We start from the raw sequence: 18,168 nt of genomic DNA on the forward strand, positions 1-18,168 counted from the left end.
AGCCCCTAGGGGTGTGTCAAGTGTAAAAGTCTTGTTGTGTTAACTTTTTCACTGCCTAGCTACTCCTGCGGAGGTTGCCATTACCCAATAGTGAAGGCTGATTGGACTGGGCTGCGACTGTCTGAGGACTCAGAGAAAAGAGTTTTACGATAAGTTCTTACAAAAACTCTATTTTTTCAGCCCTCATACCTGTACACCCCTATGGACCAGAGCAGTTTTTCCATTCCTGTTTATTTTGCAATATCTCTGTCATTACTTGTGAAAACAAAGTCATACATATATCAACAGGGCTTTCTTTTGGTGATATAGCATTGTAAAGTTATTTTAATTTTTTATGCAATTCATAGACAAAAAATGTAGCAAAAAAAATAAAAACTCTCCTTTTTTTCATTTTCTATGTTATTATCACTTGATTCCCAGGCCAAATCTGGCATTTCTCTCATACATGTAAAAATCTACATTTTGTTGCTAGAAATTACTTAGAACACCCAAACATAGAAAAACTCTGCACTCTGTACGTAATTCACTCCTAAACTCTGCACTCTGTACCTAGTGCACCCCTAAACCCTACACTCTATACCTAGTGCACCCCTACCCTAATCTCTACACTCTGTACTCCTGAACTCTGCACTCTGTACATAGGGAAGCCCTGAACTCTGCATTCTGTACATAACACACTCCTGAACCCTGCACTCTCTATGTAACACACTTTTAAACCCTGCACTTTGTACATAGGGCACCCCTGAACTCTGCACTCTGTACATAAGGCAGCCCTGAACTCTGCACTCTGTACATAACACACTCCTGAACCCTGCACTCTGTATGTAACATACTTCTAAACCCTGACCTGTGTATCTAGCACACCCCTAAACCCTGCACTCTGTACATAGCGCACCCCTGCACTCTGCATGTAATGCACTCCTAAACCCTGCACTCTTTATATAGGGCACCCCTGAACTCTGCACTCTGTACGTAACACACTTATAAACCCTGCACTCTGTACCGAGCACACCCCTAAACCCTGCACTCTTTACATAGAGCACCCTTACCCTAATCTCTACACTGTACACTGCTTACTCCTGAACTCTACACTCCATACATAGAGCACCGCTAATCCCTGCACTCTGTACATAGGACACCCATGAACTCTGCACTCTATATGTAACGCACTCCTGAACCCTGCACTCTGTACCTAGCGCACTCCCAAACCCTCCACTCCGTGTGTTGCGCACCCTACCCTAATCTCTACACTATGTACACTGGGTACTCCTAAACTCTGCAATCTGTATGTAGTGCACTCCTGAACTCTGCACTCTGTATGAAACGCACTCCTGAACCCTGCACTCTGTACATAGCGCACCCCCAAACCCTGCACTCTGTATATATAGGGCACCCCTGTACTCTGTACGTAACACAATCCTGAACCCTGTACTCTATACCTAGCGCACCCCCAAACCCCCCACTCCGTACTTTGCGCACCCCTACCCTAATTTCTACACTATGTACGCTGGGTACTCCTAAACTCTGCAATCTGTATATAGGGCACCCCTGAACACTGCACTCTGTACGTCACACACTCCTGAACCCTGCACTCTGTACCTAGTGCACCCCTAAACCCTGTACTCTGTATATAGCGCACCCCTACCCTAATCTCTACACTCTGTACACTGTATACTCCTGAACTGTGCACTCTTTAGGTAGCGCACTACTGAATCCTGCACTCTGTACGTAGCACACCCCTAAACACTGTACTCGGTACATAGGGCACCCCTAAACTCTGCACTCTGTACATAGGGCAGCCCTGAACTCTGCACTCTGTACATAACACACTTCAGAACCCTGCACTCTATATGTAATACACTTCTAAACCCTGCACTCTGTACATAGCACACCCCTTCCCTAATCTCAACGCTGTACACTGCATACTCCTGAACTCTGCACTCTGTATGTAGCACACTCCTGAACCCTGCACTCTGTACAGAACACACTCCCGAACCCTGCACTCTGTTCATAGAGCACCCCTGAACTCTGCACTCTATATGTAACCCACTCATATACCCTACACTCTGTGCATAGGGCACCCCTAAACGCTGCACTCTGTACATAACGCACTCCTGAACCCTGCATTCTGTATGTAACACACTTCTAAACCCTGCACTCTGTACCTAGCACACCCCTAAACCCTGCACTTTGTACATAGCACACCCCTACCCTAATCTATACACTGTGCACTGCGTACTCCTGAACTCTGCACTCTCTATGTAGCACACTCCTGAACTCTGCACTCTGTACGTAAAGCATTTCTGAACCCTGCACTCTGTACATAGCGCACCCCTAAACCCTGCATTCTGTACATAGCGCACCCCTGAATTATGCACTCTGTACGTAATGCACTCCTGAGCCCTGCACTCTTTACCTAGCTCACCCCCAAACCCCCCACTCTGTACATTGTGTACCGCTACCTAAATCTCTACACTGTGTACACTGGGTACTCCTGAATTCTGCAATCTGTATGTAGCACACTTCTGAACTTTGCACTCTATAGGTAGCGCACCCCCAAACCCTGCACTCTGTATACAGGGCACCTCTGAACTCTGCACTCTGTATGTAACACACTTCTGAACTCTGCACTCTGTACTTTACACACTCCTGAACCCTGCACTCTCTACCTAGCACAGCCTAATCTCTGCACTCTGTACACTGTTTACTCTTGAACTCTGCACTCTGTATGTAGCACACTCCTGGACCCTGCACTCTGTATGTAGCACACACCTAAACCCTGCACTCTGTACATAGGGCACCCCTAAACTCTGCACTCTGTACATAAGACACTCCTGAACCCTGCACTCTGTACCTAAAGCACCCCTAAACCCTGAACTCTGTACATAGGGCACCTCTGAACTCTGCACTCTGTACATAACTCACCCCTGAACTCTGCATTCTGTACATAGGGCACCCCTGTAACTGCACTGTGTACAAAGTGCACCCCTGAACCCTTCGCTCTGTACAAAGTGCAGCCCTAAATCCTGCACTCTGTACATAATGCAATCCTTAACTCTGCCCTTCTTGCACTTTGTACGCAATGCACTCCTGAACCAATCACCCAGAACACCTCACATACAACCAGCCCTTTGAGGGTAACCACACTGCTGATGTGGCCTGTGATGAAATTAAGTTTGACACCCCTAATCTAAGGTTAGCAGTCAGAGGCAACAGTGCCTTCTATGATCACACACTATAAGGCTCGAGGCACAAGGAATGCCCTCCTATTTTTCAGGAGGAATTTAAGACAATGGGTACATCTTTGATGGTACTACTTAGACACAAATAACATTTATGAAAGTTCCCTACAAGGTAGAACATCTCTTTTTTTTTTTTTTTCTTTTTTTTAGGTCCACTATGAGTGCTAAATGGCTTTTTCTCAAAGAATGGATATGCTGAAGAAATGTTGATTTAGCTCAGAATGTCAGAATCTGTTAGACATGCTTTTTAAAGATCTTCTACAGAGAAAGCAATTTAATACAGAATCATGCTGGTGTAGAGGTCTATGGATAATCTGGGGATCAGCACAGGATATTCCCTGAAATACTTCCCGAAGGAACAGTCCATAATTGTCTGAATTGGACAGAACATCTTGGAGAAGCCCCTATAATGTGAAACACAGTCATGTCAAATGAAGAGAACACCAATGTATGACTCTAAAGCTGGCCAAACAGCCCGGGGACTCCAATACTGGGATCTGCCGGCATTCATTAGGGCTTGCTTAGACGACTGGAATCAGCTATTAACAAGTTTAAGAAGCCACACGTCCGCTATCCTCCCAATTATCATGTATGAGAAATCGGCTTCAGCATGTCTCCTTCCAAGCCACGCCCCTTTAGATGCATTTCACCCTCCCACAGGTTTAGTCATAGAGGATTATGACTTAGCTCATGGGAGGGCGAAACGCATCAGCAGGGTGTGGCTTAGGAGGATAAATGCTGAAGCCGATTTCTCATTCATGACGATTGGGCGGATAGCAGATGTGCGGCTTCTTAACCTTGTTGATAGCTATCTAAAGCTGGCCACGCACCACTAGAACAAAAGTTTATAGGGACATTCATAACAAAAATTCTTAGTACATTCGATGACTTGACAAATTTCATTTGGAATTTCTTCAAAGTTTCATTTGCTTTTACCTTTGATTTTAAAATGAATTTACTTTATTAAAAACCACATTCAGTGTCAGAAATTCATCATCAAATTTGATCCTGCTTCTTCAAATGTTCTCCTCACTACGGTCGTAAATAAATGATGATATGACCCCACTAATGAAAACTGAACGAGCGTTCTCAAGACAGAAGATTTTGAACAAACAAAATAAACAGCAGAGTTTGTCCTGTTGCCTCTCTAGCTTTTCTTTTCTTCCTCACTAATCTTTGTTCCCTCTGCACACTCTGTGTCATTCCTGTTGCTTTTTTCCTCCTTCAGCAACAGTAAATCTTAAAGTGTTACTAAACCCAGAACCTGCATTCACTATATCTGGTCTCCCACAGTACACAGAACATGGAAATGCAATTATTTTAGTAAATATAAACTACTAAATACCTTTTCTCATCAGCAGTATATACAGTGGCGTAGCGTGGGGGGTGCAGGGGGGGCCGGCCGCACCGGGTGCAACATCTGGGGGGGCGCCAGGGTCCCCATAGATCCCCCTTTAGAGCAGGGTCCCCATAGATTCTCCACTTTAGAGAAATGTCCCCATAGATTATATGGGGACCATTCTCTAAAGGGGGATCTATGGGGACCCTGCTCTAAAAGGTGATCTAAGGAGACCCTTCTCTAAAAGAGGTTCTATGGGGGACCCTGCTCTAAAGGGGGATCTATGGGGACCCTGGCCTGTTCTATAGGGGGATCTATGGGGGACCCTGCTTTAAAGGGGGATCTATAAGGACCCTGCTCTAAAGGGGGATCTATAGGGACCCTGCTCTAGCTCAAGTGCTAAATTCCTGCGGGTTAGGGGGCGCAAATTACTTGCCTTGCCCCGGGTGCTGACAACCCACGCTACGCCACTGAGTATATAGCAGTCTTGTGACTTCTATCAGTGTCTGGTTAAAGCTTGTAGGAGGAGTTTTCATTCTCCCCTGATTGTCCTATGAAGACTGCAGGACCCCTGGCCCCGTGTCTGGACAGTGTTGATTGGCCCTGTGCTGATCACATGCACCCTCCCAAGAAAAAAAAACTCTAGCAATACACACCAAACTGAGCATGTGCAGCCTGACTCCAAGGCTCTGTTCTATCAGGAGATGGTTTGGGGACTGTAAAAGAAGGGGAGGATCAGAGAAGACAGGATCACACAGCCTTTATACTCAATGCAGAGGATTAACCAGTTAGGTTCCACAGTGAGTATAACAAGCATGCTTTACTGCATATACCCACTGAGTTTACTGTTGTGGGTTTAGTAAGACTTTAACTCTCTTCTGTACACCAAAAGGGCACGTGTAGATGGCCATTTAAGAAGCCAGAACTACCTCCACACACTGCTTATAGCATAGCTCCCAACTGTCCCTGATTTCCAGGGACTGTTCTAATTTGGAACAAAGTCCCTCTGTCCCTCTTTCCTCCTCATCTGTCCCTCATTTTGGTCTGATCTATATAGTTGAATATAAAATGCACTACTTGTCTATCAAAAAGTATTTCCCAGTGCTAAAGCTTTCATCCAATTTCTAAATTGCTGTATTTACAAATTTAGATATTTTAACCGTTTTACCACCGGAGGATTTTGCTGTCTTACGTCCAGGCCACTTTTTGCAATTCGGCACTGTGCGACTTTAACTGACAATTGCGCTGTCGTGCGACGCCGTACCCAAACGAAATTTAGGTCCTTTTTTCCCACAAACAGAGAATTCTTTTGGTGGTATTTGATCACCTGTGCGATTTTTACTTTTTGCGCTATAAACAAAAAAATAGCGTAAATTTTGAAAAAATAACAAATATTTTTCACATTTTTTTATATGAAATTCCCCCCAAAAAAATGTAAAAATCTAATTTTTTTAAAATTTTTGGCCAATTTGTTTTCTGCTACCTATGTTTGGTAAAAAAAAATTTCAATAAGAGTATTTTGATTGGTTTGCGCAAAAGTTATTGCGTTTACTAACTAAGGGAAAGATTTCTGTCATTTTTGGTGTTTGTTTTTTTTAACGGGTAATGGCGGCGATCTGCAATTTTTTTTGCGGGACTGCGACATTGCGGCGGACAGATCGGACCCTTGACTGACATTTTTGACACTTTTGGGGGTACCAGTGACATTACTGCAGTAATCAGTGCTATATATATGCACTGTTACTGTAAAAATGACACTGGCAGGGAAGGGGTTAATTTTATTGGAGAGGGAGGGGTTAATGTATGCCTGGTGCTTACTAACGTGTGTGGGGGGAGGTGACTGAGTGACACAAGGACAGATCGCATGTTCAGCTATGCTGAACCCTGCGATCTGACCCTGCCTGTCACTTAGTAGATCCGCCCGCTTTATTTACACAAGCGGGCGGATCTCCACACTCGATCCCCCACGATCGGGGAAGAGCAGCGGCGATCGCCGCCACTCCTCCCCTGGCCCGACTCCCGCTGTGACTGAATACAGCGGGAGCGAGCCTCCGAGAAAGGGGAGTGTCTGGCGACGTAGGTCTACGTCGCCAGACGATAACGAACCACTTTGCCGCAGTAGAGCTCTAGTGAGCAGACGGCAAGTGGTTAAAAACCAATATAAAGGAATAATAGTGGTTAAAAAAAAAAAACACTGGGATTAACTAACCACTCCTGGACCGGAAGATTTTCCCCCTTAATGGCCAGGCCATTTTTTGCGAGTCGGCACTGCGTTACTCTAACGGACAATTGCACGGTTGTGCAAAGCTGTACCCAAATAAAATTGACGTCCTTTTTTTCCCACAAATAGAGCCTTCTTTTGGTGGTTGGAGTCCCCTCTACCGAGTCAGGGCGGCGCGCACGCGCCCCCTAGCTGTACAGTTACGTCGGTTTGCTCAGTAATACTGCGGCGAGCAGTCGTTAAGTTGTTAATTTTTTTTTTTTTTTAATACTAATTAATACTTATACTTCTCCTTTAAGGGGGTGTGTCAGGGGGTGTGTCCTATGCCTACATACTTTTGCTAATAGGTATCCCTTGTTCCCATCTCAAAATGTTGGGAGGTATGTTACAGGGTTCAGATAAAACCTATCTCCAGGATGAATTTCAGGCCTCAGTTTATTTGCATAGTTCTATCAATTACCAGTTTGAACATGCTTACAGGAGAGGAGAGCAGAGTGAGGACCTCATCAGTCTGCTGCTTCTCCCTTATTGTCAATGCCCAGGCTGGTCACAGGTTAGCAGCCAAGCTGCTTTACTTGCCTGCAGTTGAGGAAAGTGCAGTCACTGGCCTGGCTGTGCTGTCTTCCAGTTGTGCCTGGATCACAAGACTGGCAGAACACAGTTACAAATCCCTGGGCAGGTAAAGCGGTTTATGCATATGTACTATTGATCAACCGATATCGGGTTTTTTTACCGCCGATACTGATATTTTGGTCACCGCATATCGGTATTGGCCGATATCTGCCGATATTTTTGGACATTAAAAAAAATTATTTTTTTTTTGAATGTCTACAGGTACTGTGGTGGAGGGATCTGGGGGTCTAAAAGACCCCAAGCCCCTCCTCTGCACTTAAAAGCATTCAAAACGCCAAGTTTGGCTGTTTAGAATGCTGTAAGTTTTTTAATTCGGCGCCGCCAGTACCCGGAAGTGACTTCCAGGTACTCGGCGGTGCCGAAAACAAAGAAATTGAGACTCAATCAGACGGCGGTGGTGAAGGTAGGATGCCCGGGTCTCCCGGTGGGACAGGAGACCCGGGCGAGCCACGGAAGGTGGCGGGAAGGGGGGAAGGACGTCCTCTCCCGCTCCTTGGAATGACAGCCGAGTGGCTTCTCAGCCGCATCGGTTGTCATTAAAGACAACCGACCGTCGGCTATGGACGCCGGTACCGGGGTGATGCCTCTAGCTGCAGGCATCACTCCGGTACAAGCACTTTCCTGAAATATCGGTAAATCAAAAGGCCGATTCCGATATATCGGAAAAATTGCATATCAGCCCTCGATACATCGGCTTTGCCGATAATCGGTCGATCACTAATATGTACTTTAGCTGCAAGTTTAGCTGTTTGGTAATAGTTAATGATAAATATCTGTCGATGAAAGGACATGCAGGCGATGGCTCTATTTTCTATTAATTGCCTGCAGAGCCGCTGTTTTCCTTTCCTACACAGGTAACGTATGAGACTGTGAGTCATCTGGCAGCCGTCTCCCCAAACATTGCCATCTGATGAATGTACAGTACGTTATTTAACATTCCTGGGGAGAGTGGACAGAAAGCTGTGTCCCCAGATGTCCTTCCACCCTCTGGACATGGGCCCAGGTTACTTGGAACTTTCTACTCGGTGGTGTTCACCTCAAGCTAAGACTGACAAATACCTTATGTGTAACAAGCGGCATATGAAAAGGGAACTCTATTCTTCTATTAGATATATATGTCAGTGTCGTCAGCTTTAAAGCGGTTGTAAACCCTAAAAAAAAAAACCTGCAAGACAAAGGCATAATGAGCTAGTATGCACCGCATACTAGCCCATTATGTGTAACTTACCTTAGAACGAAGCCCCAACACGGACCCCCGGACATCGCTGCGGGCGCTGCCATGATCCCTCGCCGTCTCTTCCAGGTTCGGCGGCTCCGGCGCGGTGATTGGCCGGAAGAGACCGCTCCGGCACGATGATTGGCCGGAGCCGCGATGACGCGGGAGTGATTTTCCGGCAAGCTCCAGGCAAACAAAATTGAAGATCCCCCCGGACCTTCAGAGCGCATGCGCCGCTCGCGCGAGCGGCTGCATGCACTGCAAATATCTCCTAAACCATGCCGGTTTAGGAGATATTATTTGTACCTACAGGTAAGCCTTATTATAGGCTTACCTGTAGGTAAAAGTGTCAAAAAGCGGGATACTACCGCTTTAAATAAAGCTACAGTATATGATAAAAAAAATCTATAACCCTACATTTGTCAAAAAAAAAAAAAAACAGCTTTTGCTGCAATATTCACCTTCGATCCAGAGCTGTCCCACCTTTCCTTTAAATGATGCTCCTCTTCTGGGTTGAATGATGACCAGTGTCATTCAATGCACTTATTGTGAGCCCAGGCTGTCTGCGCCCCGAGCCCACCCAGTTCTGTGACAATAGTGAATGAATATTCGCTATTGTCACACGGATCCTCCTCCTGGCCAATCAGGAAGCGGGTCCTGAGACCCATTTCCCAATTGGCCGAAAGGAGAAGCCATGCCATTGACCAAGGAGGAGAAGAGAGGAGATGCAGAAGATGGGGAAGCTACCGCCCCTGCTGCCTGTCCACATGTCCAGGGTGAGTGAGCCGGCTGGTGTGGTCAGGGGGGGGGGGTATGGTGTGCGGTCTGGTGTGGTCCGGGGGGGGGGGAGTATGGTGTGCGGCCTGGTGTGGTGGGGGGGGTAATGTGTGATCCGTCTGCCACCCCCCCCCCCCCACCCATGAAGCACAAGCCGCCACTGCAATCAACTTCTAACCTCAGCTTGTTCAATTAAACTTTGACAATAAAACCTGGCAGCTGATTGGTTACTACTGCATGTAGAGCTTCACAAGGTTTTGCACGCTCCAGTTTTAGTAAATCTCCCCCAAAGCCTCTAAGTTGCAATTATTAAGGCTCAGTGCCCTGTTGTAGCTCCCTCTCCTTGTATAGCTCTAAGCAGAGTTTCGTGATGAAGGTAAAGCCGTTGGATTTATTACCGTTTTATACAGAAGGCCATCTGATCGTCGCTCTTTGAAACAGACTCGCAGCTCATACGTCTTTGCGAACAACAACAAGGTCACTTGAGGATTTGTTTTCACCACAACTCCGCTTTAATGTGTTAAAAAGAAGTACCGAGAATCGGTTTCACTTACATCCTTTAACTCGCACCATCTTCCTAGAAGCACCGATGAGATTTTTTTCCTCATAATAGCACATTTCATAGAAAGTGAAAGAAGTCTTTTTTTTTCATCTTATGTTTATTTAGTGTTTCCTCTCCTGGAAAAAGCAGTAAGTGCCGGTAATTGAGCATAAAAATAGCTCATCGCTGCTCAACAATACAGAAGAAGCCCCCATAATGTGGTGATACGTTTCATTTAATAATATGCAGGATGCAAATTATTTAAAGTCATACCCACCCACACTTCCCAGCCACAAGTGATAGTTGAGCGTTCTGTGGTTGTTACATTCTCAGAAATTCCCATTGATTCGCAAATTCTACCAAAATGGCAAAGCCAATTAAGTGTTTCACACTATTTGCAGATTCTTTATATTATAAGGCGCAAAAGAGACACCTCTGGGGCTCTTTCACTGCATGGTACGGCTCGGTTTGGCTTGCTTTGGCGCTTTTCCACTGCATGGTACTGCATGGTACTTGTTTCAACGGTTTGGTACAGCGGCGCTTTTCCACTACATGGTACGGCGTCGGTACGGCTCGCTTAAACAGTACCACCTCTGTTGGGGTTCCAAGCGGGCTGTACCTATACCATATCCCACAATCCTTCGCATGCAGCCTTGATTGTTTGTCACTACTAGCCACTGATTGGTCAGAGAATCGTTGTAATCCCACCCACTTACTACTTTATTGGAAAAGCAAACCGAGCCGAGTAGAGCCTATACAGTGCCGAAAGGTGCCTACTCGTACCACGCAGTGGAAAAGCAAACCGAGCCGAGCAGGGCCAAGCAGTGCCGAGTGGAGCCGAGCCGGTACTCGCAGTGGTAAAGTGCCTCTCTATTGTGGCCATATGGGAGAAGTGGGGATGCAAGTAAGGCTTGGTTCTAGGGATCGACCGATTATCAGAAAAGCCAATATATCGGGGGCCGATATGCACTTTCCCCGATTCATCGGAATCGTCCCCTAAGGTTACCGATATTGCCAATATTTCGGGGAAAGTGCTGTACCGGAGTGATTTCTGCAGCTAGAGGCATTACCCCGGTACCGGCGTCCATAGCCGGCGGTCGGCTGTCTTGTAATGACAACCGATGCGGCTGAGAAGCCGCTCGGCTGTCATTACAAGGAGCGGGAGGGGACGTCCCCCCCTTCCTGCCGCCTCCCACGGCTTGCCCGGGTCTCCCGTCCCACCGGGGGACCCAGGCAACCAGCCTGCACGGTTGCCGAAGAGAAGACCCGGCCAAAGCCACATTTGGCTCTGATCGGGTCTCCATGTAAAAACCCGGAAGTACTCGGCGCCAAATTCAAAAAAATTACAGCATTCAAAACAGCCAAATTTGGCGTTTTGAATTCTTTTAAGTGCAGAGGAGGGGTTTGGGATCCCTCCACAATAGTACCTGTCAAAAAAAAAAAAATAAATTTTAATGTACGAAAATATTGGCCGATGCCGATATGCGATGACCAAAATATCGGTATCGGATATAAAAAAACAATATCAGAAGATCACTACTGGGGGCAGCTTCAAAGTCACCCCACTCTGAAGTTGCCCCATGCAGCGCGACTTCAGCGTGGCTTGCAAACAACTTCTCTAATAGAAGTCAATGCAAGTCGCCCCCAAAATAGTGCAGGAACCTTTTTCTAAGTCCGAATGACTTGAGTTGCTCTGATTTAGAACGGTTCCATTGCACTGATTGGATCGTGACTTGTCAAGCGGCTGAGTTGCCTGACAAGTTGCACCAGTGTGAACCCAGGCTAAAAGTCATAAAGGAGATTAGATGGTAACAGTTGAATTGACTGTGCTCATTTACAGCTACGTTGTTTGAGTTTCAACTCGCTTTCACTCTTTCTTCATCACTTCACAACCAGATGGTTTTCAAGGAAATATCCAAAAACGTGTGCTTGTGGTTACATAGTTACATACACTATATTACCAAAGTGTTGGGACGCCTGTCTTTACATGCACATGACCTTTCATGGCATCCCAGTCTTAGTCCGTAGGGTTCAGTATTGAGTTGGCCCACCCTTTGCAGCTATAACAGCTTCAACTCTTCTGGGAAGGCTGTCCACAAGGTTTAGGAGTGTGTCTATGGTAATGTTTGACCATTCTTCCAGAAGCACATTTGTGAGGTCAGGCACTGATGTTGGACTAGAAGGCCTGGCTTGCAGTCTCTACTCTAATTCATTCCAAAGATGTTCTATTGGGTTGAGGTCAGGCCAGTCAAGTTCTTCCACCCATAACTCGCTCATCCATGTCTTTATGGACCTTGTTTGTGCACTGTGTGCAGTCATGTTGGAACAAGAAGGGGCCATCTCCAAACTGTTCCCATAAAGTTGGGAGGATGAAATTGTCCAAAATGTCTTGGTATGCTGATGCCTTAAGAGTTCCCTTCACTGGAACTAAGGGGCCAAGCCCAACCCCTGAAAAACAACCCCCACACTATAATATCCCCTCCACCAAATGATTTGGACCAGTGCACAAAGCAAGGTCCATAAAAACATGAATGAGCAAGTTTGGGATGGAAGAACTTGACTGGCCTGCACAGAGTCCTGACCTCAACCTGATAGAACACCTTTGGGATGAATTAGAGCCAGGCGTTCTTGTCCAACATCAGCACCTGACCTCACAAATGCGCTTCTGGAAGAATGGTCAAACATTCCCATAGACACTCCTAAACCTTGTGGACAGCCTTCCCAGAATAGCTGAAGTTGTTATAGCTGCAAAGGGTGGGCCAACTCAAAAAAAAAAAACACTTGTGGGTTTAACTAATCATTTTTTGCGTATTAGCTCTAATGGGGGCGTGGCAGGGGGTGTGTCCTATACCTACATACATTTGGTGTCCCTCTTTCCCATCTCAGAAAGTTGGGAGTTATGCTGTACCTATGCGACTCAATAAAATCCTTTACAGCTTATCAGTTTGGAGTTAAAGTATAACTAAAGAAAAAAATTATTTTTTGTTATTTTTGAATCGAGTGGAGAGAGATTAGAACACTTGTCAGGTTTTATTTGCTGTCTGTGTTCCCGTTACTATCATAATTTACATTCACTATCTCTATTTGTCCTGTTTACCATTATCACCAAAAGTAAAAGAAAGTCCTCATGTTTTGGGTTGCCTCCAGAACAGGAACAAAGGGGAAATCTTCTAATGGGGAAACCATTTAGTGCCGGTTCACACTATAGCGTGTGCGGCGATCGCATGTAATATCGGAGCGCACTGCTCCTTCATTACATGCGATCGGATGTGCAATGCGAATTCAGCCATACACTTTGTATGGCTAAATTCGCACCGCACCCGCACAAAAGACACACAGGACCCTTTTTTTCAGCCGCATCAGGATCGGATCGCACAGCGGTTCACACTTGTGCGATCCGATCCTGTGCGAACTGCAAGATCGCACTGCGATATGCGATCAAACTGGGGGTGTCGTTAAGATTTCATTGACACCCCCTGCGTATCGCATATGGCAGTGTGAACTGCAAGATGTGCGTTAGCGATGCGGAAACAGGCTGTGAATTCGCAGCCTTCCCGCATCGCACAAGTGTGACCCGGGACTTGGCAGGGCTCCCCCCCCCCGAATATATCAAAACAATATTTTTACTAAAAATACACTAAAATCATTATTTGCGGACACAAACACAACAGAGAACCTGTGTAAATTAGCCCTTTTTTAACATTTAAAAAAATATATTTTTATGTTTACATTTATTTATTTTTAAATGTTACAAATTGTAAAAAATTGTAACATTTAAAGAAAATAAATAAATACTATATATATATATATATATATATATATATATATTGTGTTTCAAATGTTTACAATTATTTTATTTTACAATTTTTTTAAATGATTCATTACGATATTTAAAGATTATATTTTTTACAATTTGTTATTTTTTTTCATAGAACAGGAAAGCCTGCAGCGCTGCAGGAGGGGGGGGGGGGGATTAGCACAGTGAAAGGAGGGCACACGGGGGAATCAGAAGCAGGCAGAACAGGGAGGGGGGGATCAGTGTTAGAGAAGTAATTACAGGAATGATGCGCTGTGTTTGTGTCTCTCCCTGCAGCTGCTGAAAGCTGGCAGGAGGGGGAGAGACCTTCAGGAGTGAGGGAAGATAAGTATAACCCTTGCAGTGCAGGGGGAACCCTACTACTTGGATAGTTTCAAATTTTCTCCGGAGTTCAGCTTTAAGATAAAACATTTATTGATATTGTTTTTTTTCCACGTTATGCAACTACTTTGGGAATGCAAGCGAATCAGCCATGTGTCCGCTGAGAGCCAGTCTCTAGAAGCAGCAGCGAGAACAATTTTTGTATGTATTCTTATCTACTGAGATGAAAGAATGCCGGCAAATATTTGTTTGGTTCCCATAGTGAGCGGGAGGGGACTGTAAACTGATTTTGTTGGAGCCATAGTGCATTGGACTTTGTCAAGGGAACGTCCGGGGACAAAGCTCTGTGCTCCTTCTACAGACCTTTATTTAATAAAAATAGATTGTTTTAGTACATTACAGTTTCAGATTATATAGCAGGCCAGACTCATCCTCAAACTCACATTGCAGCTGTCACTAGCATCTTATTAATATGTCTGGGGGATTCTGATTGTGTGATTTCCCCCCCACAGAAGTCACAAAGTTCTGTCTAAAATTGTGGCAATTGTAAAGCCTTTTCCCTAGAGTTGGATTTAGGTTGCCAGGTCTTTTCTCAGCCCTCCGCAACTGCTCATCCTTGGAACTGGCATGCAGAATGTGCAGCACAGCCATTTAGGCCTCATGCACACAGGCATAGGTGTGCGTAGCCTATTGCATTAGGGTGTGTGCACCCCAAAGCTCAAACACGTATGTGGGTGACAGTGTCTGTAGAGCTGTGGACAGTGTCAGTTGGGCAGAGATTGGTGTCAGTAGGGCAGTGGATGGTGACTGTTGTTTTTTTATCATTTCTTTTATTATTTTTTAGTTTTATTTATTTTTATTATTTTTTTACAATATTTTTAGGGTCTAAACTGAGGGAATCCGCGCCACATAGGATGATTAGGGTGTGCCCAGGCACACCTGGCATACCCCGTGCGCACGCTTAAGCACACAGGGCGTTTTTTGCAGCTGCTGTTAGGAGCGTCAGATGTTTTTTTTTGCAGCTTAAAAACGCCCCTCCATGTTATTCTATGGCCTCATGCACACACAGGCTTTTAGGAGCTCCAAGTGGCACAGGCGTGTTTAGGCCTCATGCACACAGGGCATTTTTGCAGCTGCTGTTAGGAGCGTCAGACTTTTTTTTTTTTTTTTGTAGCTTAAAAACGCCCCTCCGTGTTATTCTATGGCCTCATGCACACGCAGAGCTTTTAGGAGCTCCAAATGGCATAGGCGCTTTTAAGCTGCAAAAAAAAAAAACAGGACCAGTGCGTTCTGGAGCTTCAGCGTCAAGCTGTAAAAATGTCTGACGCTACTAAAGGCTGAATAACGTTGCTTATACAGCATTAAGCCACGTTATACCTTTTTTTTTTTTTTTTTTTTTTATGTGAAAGTCAATGGTTCCCTATGGGAGCCTATTGATTTGAAAGGAGGGTGCATTTTTTTAATGTGAAAGTCAATGGTTCCCTATGGGAGCCTATTGATTTGAAAGGAGGGCACATCGCAAGTCGGATCAGGATGATCCGACTTGCGGTGCGACTTGCGCTCTGAGAATCTTGAGGGGGAACTCCACGCCAAGATGGGATAAAAAACGGCGTGGGAGTCTGGTATGGATTTTGGGGGGGACCCCACGCCCTTTTTTTTTTTTTTCGGCGTGGGGCTCCCCTCAAAATCTATACCAGACCCGAAGGGCCTGGTTTGGAACCTGGTGGGGGACCCCCACACCGTTTTTTTTCCCCCATTTTGGCGTGATGTTTCCCCTCAAGATTCTCACAGCAAAGTCGCATTGCAAGTCGGATCATCCTAAACCGACTTGCGATGCGCCTTCCATTCAAATTAATAGGCTCCCATAGGGAACCATTGATTTTGAATGAAGGCAGAAAAAACGCTGCTAAAAGCCAACGTGGCCAAACGTGCAATAACGCCATTGGAAAAAGCTACTAAAATAAGCAAGTTTTTACAGCTGCTTTTTCCTGGCGTTAGAAGTGGCTCTGCAGCTCGTTTTCTCTGACGACTTGTGTGCATGGAGCCTAAAGCTGCAAAAAATAAACTCAGGGCCAGTGTGTTCAGGAGCAGCAGCGTTAAGCTGTAAAAATGCCCAAGGCTGCTAAACCTATATATATATCGGCTTTTAGCAGCGTCTGGCGTTTTTTTAAAATGTGAAAAATGAAAAATGTGATTGGTCACAAATAGAAGAGGGTTGTGTTTATTTAAAAACGCTGCTAAGCGCCGACGCACCTAAATGCCGACGTGCCTAAACACGCATTGACGCCAATGCGAAATACTGCTAAAGGCGCGTTTTTGACGCCGCTTTTTCCTGGATCATAAATAGCTTTGCAGCTCGTTTTTTCTGACGCCCTGTGTGCATGGGGCCTAAGGGTCAATAAACCTTCCAGCATGTCTTGCATGTTTATGTGGGTTTCTTACCACACTCCAAACTCCATGCAGATCAAGTCCTGGCCAAGGTACAAACCAAAGACCCTAGTGCTGCAACCACTAAGGCTGCCCAAAATGATGGCATGGAATTTCTTCAATGTTGCATGAACAAATCATAGAGATGGCAAGTTCTGAGGTGGCACAGTGGTGTAGTGGTTAGCACTTTCACCTAGCAGTAAAAAGGGTCGCTTGCTCAAATCCCAACCACGATACTACCTGCCTGGAGTTTGCATGTTCTCCCTGTGCCTGCGTGGGTTTCCTCCCACACTCCAAAGACATGCTGGTCGGTTGATTGGATCTTATATAAATTTGCCCTAGTTTATAAATGTGAGTTAGGCACCTTAGATTGTAAGCTCCTTGAGGGCAGAGACTGATGTGAATGTGCAATACATATGTTAAGCACTGTGTAAATTGACAGCGCTATACAAGTACATAAAATAATTGAGGCAGTGACACCATCTTTATGGACATATGGGGAAATCTCATTACAACCTGGGTATTACTTTAGCCCAACATTGCCTGCCCAGGACTGGGTCAATATTTTAGGTGGAACCAGCCTTTATAGAAAGTTCAGTGGTTTCTTATATGTCTGCAGACTCCACTCCTTACCTGTGCTTATAAAGTGGCTGGAGGAAGGGGAGAGAGCAGGAGCCTAAACTACAGACTCCACATCCTACCTGTGCAACATGGGTGCTGGAGGAGGGGGGAGAGCAGGTGAACCTGACCTGCAGACTCCACCTACTGTCTGTGCTTACAAGGTGGCTGGAGGGAGGGGAGAAGGAGGAACCTAAGCTGAAGACTCCACCTCCTACCTGCGCTCACAAGTTGGCTAGAGGTAGCACAGAGAGGAGAAACCTTAGCTGCAGACCCCACCTCCTACCTGTGGTTACAAGGTGCTGAAGAGAGGGGAGAGGAGAGGAACCTTAACTGCAGACTCCACCCCCCACCTGTGGTTACAAAGTGGCTGAAGGGAGGGGAGGAACCTGAGCTGCAGACTCCACCCCCCACCTGTGGTTACAAAGAGGCTGAAGGGAGGGGAGGAACTTGACCCGCAGACTCCACATCCCACCTGTGGTTACAAAGTGGCTGAAGGGAGGAGAGGAACCTGAGCTGCAAACTCCACTTCCTACCTGTGCTTAGAAAGTGGATGAAGGAAGGGGAGGAGCTTGAGCTGCAGACTCCACCTCCCACTTGTGATTACAAGGTGGCTGAATGGAGGGGTGGAACCTAAGCTGCAGACTCCACCTTCCACCTGTGGTTACAAAGTGGCTGAAGGGAGGGGAGGAGCTTGAGCTGCAGGCTTCACCTCCCACCTGTGGTTTCAGAGTAGCTGAAGGGAGGGGAGGAACCTGAGTTGCAGACTCCACCTCCCACCACTGGTTACAAGGTTGCTGGAGGGAGAGGAGGAGCCTAAGCTGCAGACTTCACCTCCCACCTGTGGTTACAAAGTGGCTCAAAGAAGGAGAGGAGCTTGAGCTGCAGACTCCACCTCCCACCTGTGGTTTCAAAGTGGCTGAAGAAAGGGGAGGAACCTAAATTTCAGACCCCACCTCCCACCTGTGGTTACAAAGTGGCTGAAGGAAGGGGAGGAACCTGAGCTGCAGACTCCA

At 46.0% G+C, this 18,168-nt stretch overlaps 1 protein-coding gene across 1 annotated transcript in view; it reads left to right on the top strand.

Moving 5' to 3' along the window:
* Positions 1 to 18,168, top strand: part of CDK6 (cyclin dependent kinase 6) — a 323,198-nt gene that overhangs the window by 270,083 nt on the left and 34,947 nt on the right. The gene's annotated exons all lie outside the window — the stretch shown is intronic.

This window comes from Pelophylax lessonae, assembly GCF_965119305.1.
Source record: "Pelophylax lessonae genome assembly, chromosome: 5".
NCBI lineage: Eukaryota > Metazoa > Chordata > Amphibia > Anura > Ranidae > Pelophylax > Pelophylax lessonae.